Raw genomic sequence first — 13,798 nt, 5'->3', positions numbered from 1 at the left:
TCACTGTTTCTTCTAGCTTTGCTAAAATTCAGTACCAAACTAATAAGGGTTAAAAATAACTCCATAGATGTGTCTATTACTCTCTCTAAGTAAATGTTTACTTTCTTTGTATCTATGTTAGTGGCACTGGCCAAGCCAGCATTCAGACACAACAGAAGTGAATGAGTTACTGCTTTAGCCCCTGGGTCACAAATGGACATGATGCAAGTAGCACATAACTTATTTTTACTGGAGGGAGAATGTGGAAACGATCCCCAGGTCTACAAATGGAAGGAGCTGGTCTCGTAACAGCTAAAGACACCAGGCTGTCTTATTAAGGTCAGATGTAGTGGGTCATGTTGAACGTAATTATTCTACTGCTTATGATTTCAGTACATTTGAATCTGAATATAAAATGAGGCAATTTTCTTCCTGGGGATAAGAGAAATGTGTGCCTTTGCATGAGACATGATCACTCCCAGACTGGCTAGCTTTATTTCTTCCTGATGAGCCTCTGACTCCCCAGAGAATAAGCTGAAAACAGTATTTCCAACTGAGAGGGCAAGATAGAAAGAATAAAGTTTTTCTTCTCTCAGGGGTGTTGTGCTTGCATGGTGGCCTGTTGCTAAGTGGCCCTATCGGAATGATTCCCAAAAGGATCATAGTTCTGTGTCTGGGGATTTCATTCTCTTTAGATTTCTTTCATCTCCTTATTCAAATCCCACTGCCAAGATTGACCCTGTAAACTATTAGTTGCCTTCAGCTACCTTTCTTCCCATCTTAAAAGCAAGGCTGATAGGAATGTTAAAGAAAAAAAAAAGGAAAAAAAAAAAAAAGCTCTTCAGCCCTGGCAAATTTTATCATCAGGTAAGTGCAAACTACTCTTCTTTTTTTTTTTTTTTTCCTCTTTTCTTTGTGGAGTGAATGAGATTGGATTCTTTGTTGCCTTGCACTTTACACTGAAATTTATGCTTGTGCCAAATGCCTATAACATGCTGCCAAATCCAAAGAGTAGCATTTTGTATGTTCTTTGTTCAAGCATGAATGCCTTGTGCAAGGTGCAAAGTAAGACTAGCTCAGATGCTGTGATAGTCCCAGTCACAGAATGTTACTAGCAAATGCTTAAACGTGGTACCACATTTCCTTAGTTCTTCTGCCTCTTGTCTGACGACAGGGTTACTGAGGCTGAGCACAATCCTCATGCAGCAAAACTGGCATAAAGTTAGAAAGCTACTAGGTATAAAATAGTATTTCTCATGACCATGTTCATTTGCAGCCTGCAAACAAGATTTAATTTTTCAAAATCTGAGTCCAAGTAGGAACAATAACAGTGCCAGTTTTCACCTTCAGTAATTTTTGGGTGTCCTATGATCACCTCTAACTGTAGCACATAATGGACAACAAATGATTCTGCATGCACTCACAATTAAAACACTTGTGTGACGTCTGATCCATTTCATACCTCAGACAGAATGAAAGGCCTTTTATTATACGGTGATACTGCACATTTGCATTGTGGGGGTTTTTTTGTTTGTTTTTGTTTGTTTGTTTGTTTGTTTGTTTGTTTTTTTTCTCTGAAATGGTTTCTAGTCTTGCAAAAAATTCTGGGTGACCCTCCCTTCAGGATTACTCTCACAGCAACTGCCCTCTGTTATAGAGGTGTAGGGGCTCAAGCTCAGGTTTTTAAGAAGACAGATGTTCTTTGGGGATGACAGGAGGAAGTAACTGTGGAAGAACCCCTAACGTGAGAGTATTTCTTGCCTCTGGAAGTGAGGTTGTTTCCCTCTGGTGTCCTCAAAAGAACATGTATATACTCTCTGTCAATTCAAATCCACAGGTCTCTGATGGCACAGGTTCCTGAATTGTTTGGTGTTGTGGGCTATTATCCTTAGGAAATGAGTGCGATATATGTGATCACAGCATTTAGGAAGAAGGACCTTACCTGTAAAAACACACAGCTGGTGCTAAGAGCCCCCAATGTTTATTTTGGATTAACCCAGCCTGCTCTGGTTAAGGCAGGCAGTGCTGAACATGACTTAGGGAGGTTGCACTCTGGCCTTTCTAGTTCTCCTTTCAGCTCCTTACAGCAGAGACAGGGAGAGGCCTGTTCTGTGGGGAGGAGAAAAAAAGGAAGTTACATTCTGCTCCTTATTGAGAAACAGAAACTTTATAATGGAATTTGTCCAAACAAGAGCAAAGCCTAAATTTGCATCTATTTCTTAGGTTCCTGACAGGAAAGACCTCCCATCTTTGCCTCTAAGCTCCTGTGTTAACTTCAGGGCCACTTCTTCACCTGGTCCACTGTGGAGAGAGGTTCTTACTTGGCACTTTATGAGGTGGTTTGAAGTCTGGTCTCAGAGTATAAAGAAACTTCCTCAGGAAAAATTGCTGGACTAGGATCCTGTGATTTCTGTAAGAACATGGTGTTTAATTACTGCTAAACACATGAATAAGTACTAATAGGATTCTCTGAGAGCATCAGTACCTACCACAGCATCTTGCTGTGCTGGGCTCAGTCTGTAGTCTTCCAGGAGATCAGCTGGCATTTAATTTTGATCACTGCAGAAAAGGGAGGCTGAGCTTGCAACACTGATCAACTTAGCTGATGTGTGTGAAAATGTTATTAAAATGGGAAAAAGTCTCTCCAAATGGATTTTGCTTTGCCATTTAAAAATCCCATGTAAATGATGCACATGGGATTTAGAGTGGGAGAAATATCAGCGATAATAATAAACCTTTAGTACAAACAGGTCAAGTTTCACTCAGTGGGATTAAGACTCAGTCATGTCTCATTCAGGAGTGTAGTATTAAGCAGTCTTTCAAAACATGACAAGGTTTATGTTTTCCCTGAGTTGTTTCCAAATGAGGAGGGAAATCGCAATTAATTTAAATTATTGCCTGTTTTCAGTCCTGCCTCCATGGATTTCAGAGTCTAGCCTGATGCCGTAACCTACAGCAGCAGTGATGGATGTAGGACTGCTATTGACAAAGAAGCAATAAGTACCAGGAAGAGATGCCAAGCAGGGCAAGAGTTGTCTGAAGACGGGGCACAAAGTGGAGTGGAGTACACAGTGTCCCATTCTCTGAGAGTCATCAATGTTGCCATAGAAATGAATTTGAAAGAGTGGATTATTTTACCCTCAGGAAAACAGAAGTTTCTTTTTTTCCCTAACACTGGCTGCTAGAAAATCATAGCTATATATGGAAAAGACCAAATCACCTCTGGACAGAGCAGCTATCAAACTGAATGTCTGTATCTCAAAATTGAGGGTTCTACCCCTTTTCTGGCAATTCTGTCCCTTGGCTTGGTAGATTGCACTATTAGAAACTCTTCTTTTAAAATTATACTTCACATTTTATATCCATCTGAGCAGCTGAATCAGGGAACTCACCTGTAATGTATTTAAGATGTATGGCATGTGTGAGTTCTCATTGTGTTGCAGTCAGATACTCTGATTTGCTTAGCACCATACAGACATGTTGTTATATTTAGGACCACTTACACTGCCCTTTTTTGACTCTGATCTTCAAATACATGCAGGAAGTTATTTTGTCCTCCTTAGCTGTCACTTAATAAAATTAAACTACAGCAGCTGCAGTCATATGCTGTTATATCTGTGTTGTCATTATAGCAAATATTGGAGGATTTAGAGATGTCCTACCTAAACTTAGGATACCTCCACTCATTAACGCTATAGAAATATAAAAAAATTCAGTGACTCCTTTAATTAACTAGACATCAACATTTATGATTTCAAATGAATTTGAAGGGATTGTCCTTGCTTGGGATAGCACTTCAAATGAAGCAAACCATCTGTCTGAAATATGTCTCATGTCAAGAGATGTAGGCTCAAACTGCTGCTTTTCCCATGAATTGATTCCTCTAGTCCTTTTCTGTGATGTTTGCAAGCCCTCTGTTGTTTTGGGATGTTGTTATTGTCCCTGCCATGTTCTCCTGAAGGAAAGCTGGAGGCCAGAGTTCCCAGGAGCATTTGTGCCCACAGAAATTTCAGAAAAGGCAAAAATTTAATTCTTTACATTTTACTATGAATTTTAGCTGGTATGTGATTTTTTTTCAGACAGTGAATTTTAAATTTGCAATAGATTCTGCCTTTGAAAACCAGTGTTAGCAATTAATGAGGCACAGTAGCTAGAGATAGATAAGCATATTAATCTATTTAGAAATCTATACAAAACCAGCACAATTTTAGGTACTGAATTTTTCCAAAAACACCTTGTGAATGAACTGTGGATCACTTGAATTAATTTAAAGGTTTTCAGATACAATTTAAAATGGTGAATTAATTTCAGAAAAAAAATCTCAAACCTGTGAACAGACATTTTGCAATGACTAAATAATTATAAGACTAAATAACTTCATTTAAGATGTTATTTATATTAAAAAACTTGCTCAATTCCATTGAGATTTGGGAGTTCAGCCTTTTGATTCTAGTCCCATGCTCTTGCATACGCACACACACACATATATTCTCTCTCTTTCTCTGGACAATTTAGCTCTTGCAACATCTTGTTATTAGCCATAATCATTAGTGCCATGGTAATTTTGCTGTTCCATTTCCTCCTCTCTCATCTTTCCTGGTTCTGCTTGTGCACTACAGTGATTCCGCTCTGCCTTGTAGAATTAATTTTAAACATGGAGACTTACATGCTTCAGTCTTTAGATGGCACCAAAACTGAATGCACTAATTAGGGAAGCTTTATGATTTCTATTATATTCCACTCACAGAGAGGCTGGGTTTTTTAGAGCCTGTGAAGGTTCTGGCTTGGCAAGGCTTTCTAGGAGTTCCACATATGCTGTCTATAGTGCAAGGTCTTGTGTTGATTAAAGGGCACCATCTAAAGAGAAGCAATTACTCCAGTAGCTTTGAAGTGCAAGGTATATTGGTAAAAATAGTACTGAATAGAGATGCAAGGCTCTGACAACAAAACATAATCAAATTCTTGAAATATAAAACTAAATGTTGAGGTTGTCTGCTGTTGGTAGTGGTCCTTTCAATTCCTTCCTGCTCAAGCATATGAAGCAGTCAAATATTTTCTTTTCATCACAGGGCATTATTACCTTTAAGGAGCTTGTTCATGTAGTGACTTCAATTTGTCTAGATGGTATTGACTGAAACAAAGCAATGCATGAAATTGCATTTCTAAAGAACCAGTGCAAAATGATATGAAATTGAAATAGAGACATTAAGAGCTCCCCAAGGGCAATAACACTGGTACTTAATGGTCAGAGACAAAACTAGGAGTTATTTACTATGTAAATCCTTATAGACAGACAGACTTCTGATAACTGAGGCTGTAGTGAAGGAAGGTCTGAAATTGTTGCTTTCTTTCAGCCGTGCTGGTGGGGTGGTCACAGTCCACTCAAAGTGATCCCTTCTGGTCTTCAGCCCTTTCCATATCCCCATGCTTTTTTGCTTAACTGGTTGCTGCTTTCAGAGCACCTGTCAAAGCACAGTCAGAAGGCCAGAGTCCTGCAAAGCTGAATAGGTAAGAAAAATTAGCCAGGGTCAATTTTCTTAAATTTAAATTGAATTATGTATCTATCTATTATGTAACTATCTCTTATTTCTTTACTTTTATTGCACTTCCAAGAAGAGTACTTCTGTGGCTTATGAGCAAGTGGCCCAGAAGATTTGAATTTTAACAAGTATGAACTTTACTACTAAATACTAAAATCTCAGACTTGAAAGGTTGGTTCAAGAATTACTCAAAGAAAAACTGTAGTGTGTGCAAGTATGTTGTACTGTCTATTCACTCTGTTTGGATCAACTTGTGGTTTCAGCTAGCTCAAAAGACATATTTTTAAAATATTATAAATACACAAGTGGTAACAACAAAAAGTAGAAGACAGCCAACCCAAGCAGTCTGCTTAGTATTGGCCAAGCCAACAGCAAGCTTTTAATCTTAGCTGTTAGTAAATATGACAAATAAACTACATGTGTATTGAAACTTCTTAGAAACATGTCACCTTTCTCTGACTATTCAAAGGTCTGCTGCAATCTCCTTTTCTTCAGTGAGAAAGATCTGAGAGACCACCATCATCACAAGAGCAAATAGTGACAAGGTTTATGAAGTGAGAGGCTTACCCAGGAGCTAAAGGGAACTTCTGACCTCTGTTAACTACACTCAAACTATCAAGTGTCAACCTGAGTTTTAGAAAGAGGCATTTTTTGAAGGGTTCGGTCTGTTTCATGTGCCTAACTGCTCACACAAGCATCAGCACTCATTCCAGTGAGATCTCTTTCAGCAGTGGCTCAGCACAGTTTTAATGCATCCACTTTGGCACTGAAGCTGGCACGGTCTGGTTTGTTTTTCCTCTGACCTGGATTGCTCATTGCTGCTCATTTCTGCCTGAGTACCCTCTGTGACTGCCCCCTTGAGTGTACTGTGGACATGGATCTCTCAGTAAAGTCCTGGAAAAATTATGGGACAGATGGAAGGAAATTTGCTGCAGCCACATTATCTAGCAAAGTAGGTCTGTGTAACACTGTAAGACTAATGAAAACATTGGTAGCATGATGAGTGATAAGTGAGTCCGTAAACACTTTTTGTTTTGAAAAGCAGCGTGGCCAGTCCTCTGATGAGGGATGCTCTAGGAAGTGCTGGGCTCACAAGAGGAGCTCTTGAAGGCAAATGGTTACAGACCTTTTTTCCTCCTCTCTGCTCACCAAGTGGCTGTACAGGCTGAGTTACACTTCTCGAGCAGTTATCATCCTGGATGTGCTTTGTAGTTAAATGAAAGCTTGAAACACCAATTTACCAGCTCGCCTTCTGGGCCTTAAAGCAAACAGCAGCCACAAAGCAGCCTGCTTTCCATGTTTTGCCTTGAAAGGATAGCTCAAGACAGATACCAGCCACAAAACCCTTTATTTGCTTGTGTATTAGCCTGGAAGTTGTGCAGTCCAGCACTGGAACAAGTCTTCAGTGAAGCTGGCGTCACCATCCTTGAAAATTTTCAAAACTTTTGGACAGGGCCCTCAGAAACCTGACTACTTTTGAAGATGATTTTGAGCTTGTGTTTTGTTTAGATGGATTCCTAAAATCCCTTCAAATCTGAATTATTCTAGGGCTCCTAGAATAAAACTCCTTTGTATTATTTAGACTCATTATTGCCTTTCATTTCTTTGCTATCTGGTCTCCCTTAAAAAATTTACTCCCTTAAATATAATCTCCTCTGTCTTGAATAAAAAAAAAAAAACAGGATCCACAGAAAAACACAGATGACCTCAGTGGAAATTTTAGTAATACCATTACATCAGATCAGGGCTTTAATTAGTAGGCCTAAAGTAAAGATAATCAATTCTGCCTGTATCTGTTACAGACACATGAGAGGGATGCTAACCAGATGAACACTGTCATTTGTTAAAGTGAAAGGTGTCTTCTCTAACCTTGGAAAGATCTCTATTCCAACACTGTGCTTTCCTTCTTGAGCAGCTCAGTAGGGCAAAAACTGTGAGAAGAAATAAAGAAAAGAAGGATACAGAGATATAGAACCTGAGGAAGTAAAAAGCTATAATACCTGAAATACAGTTTTTAACTTTTACATTGCTGATGGGTTCTTTCTCAGCTGCACAAATTTACCTTGGCCTTTAAATAGCAATTTTATTCCTTGTGGATTTAGCCAGTGAGAAAGGCACTATGTCATGCTCATGCTCTCTTGAGGAAAGTTTGGGCACAGAAGGAAGGAGGCAGGGCTATAGGTATGCTTTCCATTGGAAAGATGATTCTTTTACAGTGATGCAATATGGTCACAGGGGCTGCACAACGTGTTGCCTCAGAGAAAGCTTCCTTCACAGAGACAAGAGGCAAGCACTGGGGAGCAAGGCTTCACTTATCCTTGGGGTCACCAGTCTCCTTGGAATATCCTGTCCTCTCTTCAACAGACATGACAAGGATGAGCAGCAATTCCTGTTTCTGTTCTAGGAAAGCAAAATTTGGACCATTAGGAAAAAAGTAATTAGGGACAACATGGTAGGATTCCAACCTTAGACTATGTTTTATTATGAGATATTTATGATCCTGTGTTTTCTAAATACACCTTGCTGTTCGCTGTCTTGGAGAATGGGAGAAGTCTCAAAGACACCCCAAAAATGGCACTATGGTAAGAAGAAAATAAAAGAGAAGTGACCAAGAGCGAAGAGATCCATTTTTCTTAAGTGTCTAAGGGACTTAAGAGACCAAATATTTGGTAAATTTAAGTCACTTGAGGCACTTCTGATAATTTACCCAATTTATCAGGGAAAAAACCACCAAATTATAAAAGCTTGGCACTAGTTATGCTGGAGGCAAAACAAACCTTATTTATTATGTCTCTCACTATTCTGTATATCCTCACCTTGGTGGTGGATCCCCAGGGAATTTCCCCCTGAACACATCCTGTCTTAGCAGAGAGCAACTAATGTGTTAGAGTGCCTAGAAGGAGTCACTGTTTTTGAGTGACAGCATGTAAACAGTACAGTCTCCTGTAGAAAGGCTGTCTGCTGGTATTTCAGTTATCTGGTAGAGATTCTGTTTCCCCTTTAGTCTGTCCTCTCCTTGTCTGTTTGTTTTGTTAGTATTTGTATGGAGATAATTAGATCCAAGTACATTTGACATATGGAGATAACAGTCAGGAAAGGAAACAACATATGGCAGACAATTCATATCCATCAAGATCTGTCATAAAATCATTTTTAGCAATAGAAAAAGAGGAGTAGAAAAAGACACCAGGTTTGAATTTGAAATAAGCCTGCTGCTCTAAAAAACAGGAGGGCCCAGGGTTTGCTTTTCACAATGAGACCATTGGTTCACCAAAGCCAGCACCTGCTGATGGCTTGAACACTGGATTAAAATCCTCTGTAGTGGCCTGGCCAGCTCCTTATTGACCATCATGACCAACTAATGACTAATCTCAAAGCCCAGACTGCACTAGCTGTTTAAACTGTTGAATCACAGCCTTGGGCTACTTCTGGGCCAATTAAGCTCTTCAGCCCAGGCTATGGGGAAGAGGGAGAAAAGGAATATGTACAGGTGCTAAAGACTGGGTGGGTGCAGGGACCCCAGAACATGATGCTTGGCTCTGCTGTCCTCACTCGTGGTCTGGAGCAGCATCACATAATTGATTGGACAGATGAGATGGTCCAAGTTCTTCCTCACAAGGTACTAGCATTGCCTCTTGGAAAGGTGGACAGGACTGAATTCAGGATGAATTCAAATCATCTTTATGGGTGCTCTGGATATGGAGTCCTGGGTCTCAGGAATGTCCTGGGCTTCAGGCTGCTCCTCGAACTAACCACCTCAGGTAAGATGTGGATGTATACCACAAGAATGGTATTTGAATTCTTTCACACAAAATCAAAGCTGGTCTTTCAGTTTGGCTAAATTGAGCTCTTAGATAGAGAGGAGCATTTTGAAGGAGTGGATCTAGTCTAGACATGGCTGTATATGTATTATTTGGATATATGGAAGTTTTAAAGGAATGAGGATGCTTTCCAAAAATAAAGTGTGTCTGTGTCACTAATCTATGTAATTTAGTTAGTAATAAATGGAATTTCTTCTGTAAAATGTAACAGCCATTTTTCCCTAAGGGAAACCTGGCCTTTTACCAAAGAAAGTGGCTTTTTACTTTTACTTGGTTTCCTGTAGAAGAGTCCTGAAGGACAGAGATGCTGATTTAAGGATGCAAAAACCTCTGCAAGGGAGTGTTTACATTGCCCACCCTACAGAGGTCTCACAGTGTCCCTTCTGTGCCAAGAGAAAGGAGCAGCCTCAAGCTCTTTCTTATGAAACAAAAAGCTGAAAACCAGAAGAGAAATAGCCAGAGATATAGTTTTCAGGGAGGATCTTCTCCCAGTCTATTTTCCTGATGTTCTTTTATATAACTTCTGGTGTAGCCAACCCTCTTTATCTTCAGGCAATTATCTTCTCATCTGTTACTTTCTCTGCTCCAGGAGCAGAACAGTTGAGCTGTAATGTTGGGATTTGCTAGTACTGCATCTCTGTAAATAAAAGGATAGAAAATCTTGTCGGAAGAAAGAGACACTCTCTGAGATGGACAAAACTTATTTGCTGATACCTTGCTAGGAATGGAATCAGACAACCTCATCTACAGGCTAAACATTGACTTGAGTAGGGATATGTGAGAGAGGAATGTGGCCAAATCTTTCTCCCACTCCTGTCTGGGTGAGCAGGAGGGATGAAACCTTTGTCTGGTTTAACAGGCCATCAAAGCCTGGCCCGGTCCAGAGCCTCACCACAGTGGCAGAAGAAGGAGGTATTGATATTGAACACAGCAATCGTCTACATATGCCAGCTTGGAGGGTTTAAAATGCAAAATGGCATTTCAATGTTTAAGAATAGCAAGTAATTTAATGGCTGTAACAGAAAAGCTTCCAATAGAAAAGCAATGTGTTCCAGGGCTTTATAACACTGCTGATAAAATTGCCTTTGGATTCCTTGTCTAATATTCCAGCCTTTCTCTTGCTCAGCAAAACACAATAGCTTGCACTAAGCCTCCCTAAGAGGGCAGCTAACAGCACATTTACTAGACACTTCAAACATTTGATCATATTTCTACTGAGTATATTTAATATCTGTTAATGTCAGCAGCCCAGCCTGATCAAAATGCCTGCATTGCTGGGAAAAGAGTGTTTAATATAAAAAATGAAATGGGTAAGCAACCACTTACTGATGTCTTTTGGAAATGGATAGGTGACTACCTAGGCTCACCCTACCCCACTTCTTCTGCCCCCCATCCCCAGCCCTGCTCTGTTACCACCCTGTTGCTGTGTGCTGCTCTGAATGCATTAGAATGGTTATTCTGAGTATGCAGGAGATGCCAGGAATAGTTTCAGGTTTCCTGCCTCATCAAACCAAATTCAATCTGTAAAAAATTAATACACCCAGAAGGAACAGTTAAAAGCATCTCCAATCAATTAATGTTAAAATGGGGGCTAGAAGGCTGATTTGTTAAAGGAAACTCAATCCAGCTCAGAGCTCAAGAGGCTACTGAGATGAGTTACAGCAATGAGTCAAGCTGCAGTGCTTTAGAGGAGGAGAGCAAATAAGGTATAGGTTGAAGCAATCCATGTATCACTTTCAGCTGCTCATTGTTTCAATCTGGAGGACCCCAAAAGTACACTCTGTTTTGGGCAGGCCAAGAAGTCTCAGCAGAACAAGTGTTCCTCCCAGATTTCCCACAAGGAAGGAGGTGGCACAAGTCTAGGTGTTTGCAGTGGCCATTCAAATCTTCTGTCCCTTCTCCCATGCAGCTGGAAGTGAGAGTAAAGGATGGAGCCAACAGCCTTGAGAGATCTGCACATTTACAGCAGACCCATGTGTACTGTACTGCTCGCTCCAGCGACTCAAAAGACAAGTTGGTACACCATCCCCATAACTTTGGCTTCAAAAATCCTAAGTCAAAAAGACATAGATGAAAGTTGGGAGGTTCTTTATTGATATCTGAACCTTGTTGACATTCAGTGTTATTTTGTGATGAGAGCTGAGACTTATATAATGTCTTGACTCTACTGCCTGGAGCTTCAAGATGCAGTTTTAAAGGCATGTGGATAAGTTTCAAAAACCGGTAACAAAGATCCTTGAGATGTATTTAAATCTATTTAATTTACACACAGTGGGTTCAATCTGCAATTCTTGACAGCCTCTTTTCTGGTGGGTTAGTCTTCATAAAGCTGATATTATTTTTTTTTTCCTTGAATTGTTTCCAAAATGTAGAAAACTACCAAATCATGTCTGAAGCCACATTTGAATGGAATCTTTTCAAGCATCTTTTCTTGATACCTGCTGCCTTAAAAAGAAATATATATATAACTAACCAAATAAATAAACAATTAGGTACACAGCCAGCTGAAGCTTATTGTCACCACTTTGTTTCTGATTAGATCACACTTTTTTTCCTTCCAGCTATCAAGTATTTAGATCAATTTATACTTTAATCCTTTGTCTTTTTTCCTGGTCCTTTGTTGCTGTGTTACATCCTCAAAGACAGAGAGCATTGAACTAAGTGGTAGAAAAATGGGAAGAGGGAATTAAGGTAGTAATCCAGCTTTGAAATAAAAAATTGGCCTGAGGTTAGTGCTTGAATCTAAAGAGCTTACCGAAGGCAGAAGGGAAAAAAAAAAAAAAAAAAAAAAGACTGACAAGAGAAACTGAGGCAATACAACTGAACCAACATTAGTGCTTGTCTGGATGGGGTACTTGTGACAAAGGGTTAATTAAACTGCATTTCCCTGAGTGTTGACTGGACCAGGGCTAAGAGTGAGAGATATTTGGAAGGTTGTGATACAATTGTTAGGGTTGTTACGTGAAAATGTAGTTCAGCTGGTGCTGGGCTATGCTGCCATGAAGTTCTGAGATGGGAGGTACTCCCATTATTGTACTCCTTACCTTCACCTCTATCCCTTTGGTCAGGCACAGGAGCCCAGAAATAAGGTTACTTGGTTTACAAATCATTGCCTGTGAGATTTACAGTGTGTTCTGGGCTTGATCTTTTCTGAAAACTACATTTCTGTTAGAGGTGGGAAGGAAATTCTGCGAACACAGTGATAGTCTCATAGTGATGAAACATGTCTGTCTGTTAACTACCACCTTTTCTATATTCTTCTTTATCTTTGACAGTAGTAACAGCCTCTCCTCTGGTGAAATCAGAAAAAATTGGCTAGAGAGAGCTCAGGTAAAGCCAGATCAGATATTCTTATGTTCACTAAAAGAAGTTTACACAAAAATACAATTATTGGTCTCCTCTGTCAGTAACCAAGCATGCAAACTCCATAATGTCCTAGGTTACACCTCTAGTTCTTTGCTGCTTGAAAACCAAAATCAATTTCCCCATGAAATTTTGAAAATAAAATACCTATTTATGGAGACATTTTGGGCTCTGTGTGTGCTGCATCAAAACAAGATATAAACTGGGTTTTGCTGAAAATGTTCTTTCATTTATCCAGGTCTGGGCAAGAGGAATGATGCTTCTGCAGTCAGATATAGGAGAACAACATGCCTCAGTTGTGCCCTACACCCAGATACAATAAACACAGTGTGGTGCAGCTTTAATTTTAATTCAAAATAAATATTTTCATAACCTACAAAATTCCTCTAATACACTTATCTGGAAGAACACAAAGATTAAAGAAATCCTGCTAATTCCTTTATCTTTCAGATACAGGGCTGAAAACAAAGACATTCAAAGCTTGAGCCATTTAGAAGAGGAAGAAGCCAAAATCTGTGCCAGAGGTTTGACTGCTGGGATACTCATGGCTTCAGGTAAGCTTCTTTTCCTGGGTTGTTTAGCATTTCAGAGGCCCTCTGTGTTCCTCAAGGAGAGCTGTGGATTACAGACATAAAACCTTGCCTAGCTTGCAGCCAAGGCAGAGCAGGGGGAGTACAAACAAACTAATGCAGGATGCCTTCCTATCCAGCTGCCTGCCTCTGAGCCTGGCCAGCACTACATGCTTCAGAGGAAGATGTAAGAACCTCACAGCAGGCAGATGTAGGATAATCAATCCTTTCAACCTTGTTCTCAAGCCCCATTAGATCTCATCCTGATCCCAAAATAGTTAGAGGTTGGATTAAGTCTTGAAGGATGGCATTTAATATACTCTAAAAAATTGTTGTTATCATTAACTCCCATGACTCTCGAAACTAATGTTCTCCATAGACAAATACATTTTCATTTTGAATCAACTTCTGTCCTTAGTCTACTATAGCAATGAGTACATAGTCTTAAACACCTGTTTGCAAAAGGTATTTAGTATTTCTTTCTATCTGTGGTGATTTTGCTGTGATTTTGTTCACTGCATGTCTC

Source organism: Lonchura striata, chromosome 3, assembly GCF_050655825.1.
Source record: "Lonchura striata isolate lonStrDom1 chromosome 3, ASM5065582v1, whole genome shotgun sequence".
In the NCBI taxonomy this organism is placed as follows: domain Eukaryota; kingdom Metazoa; phylum Chordata; class Aves; order Passeriformes; family Estrildidae; genus Lonchura; species Lonchura striata.
This window is presented reverse-complemented; position numbering follows the sequence as displayed.